Below are 950 nucleotides of genomic sequence, written 5' to 3'. Positions count from 1 at the left end.
TAAGAGTTTGCCACATAAGACTTATGGAGGAAAAATGCATATAATAGAAACACGTGGCAGGAGCTTCCGAATCTGCTACAAAACAAAGGAAGTTTTTTTATTGGCCCACGTCACCACTATTGATACTAGGCATTTTACAAAGCGAGTTATCGAGTTCGCATCTCCGCCCCGCGAACGCCCCACTCAACGTGCCACTGTCACATGTCCAGTCGCACGCGGTGGGCGTTCCCGCGTCCCGTTAGCCCAAAAACGATCCCAAATTTCCTTTTTCTCATACAACGATTTTAAGAAATGATCCGAAAATAGAATCGTTTTAACCATCGCTTTTTAGGTCGATGGTCCGGCCATTCAATTCGAATGGATGGCTCATTTTGACAAATAAATTAAAAAAAAATAAAAAAACAGTCAAAATTGTTGAATGGGTCAACGGTTTGACCACTCGAGTCAATGGGTTATTGATTTTTTTAGTGGTTTTTTGTCAAATACCAGGTTTAGAGTAAATCAAAACTCATTGCCTGGATGGTTCCTGCAACGAACGGTCCAACCGTCTGGGTCAACGATGGTTCGAAAACCTTGCTCCCATATTCCCGCCCCCTCAACCTCAATGGTTTGACCGTTTTGGCCGAGCGATCAGCCTATTCCATTGACTAGGGCGGTCGATCGTCGCCCCATTCAACGGTTTTTTACTTTTTTTTTTAATTTTTTGTCAAAACGGCCCATTCGTTCGAACCGGAAGATCGAACTGTCAACCCGAAAAACGATGGCCAAATGGTTATGTTTTTGGGTCATTTTTTAAAACGCTGTTTTGAGGTTGAGGGGGCAGAAATATGGGAGAAAGGAGGTTTGGGTTCGTTTTGGGGCTAACAGGATGAGCTAATGGTCATCCCGTTGGCCCGCATGCGGGAACACCCCACCGCGTGCAATTGGACATGTGGCAGTCGCACATTGTG

The sequence above is a fragment of the Nelumbo nucifera genome, chromosome 1, assembly GCF_055504915.1.
Source record: "Nelumbo nucifera cultivar China Antique chromosome 1, China Antique-T2T, whole genome shotgun sequence".
NCBI classification, from domain to species: Eukaryota; Viridiplantae; Streptophyta; class Magnoliopsida; order Proteales; family Nelumbonaceae; genus Nelumbo; species Nelumbo nucifera.
The sequence above is the reverse complement of the archived record's forward strand: the minus strand, read 5'-3'. Positions refer to the sequence as shown.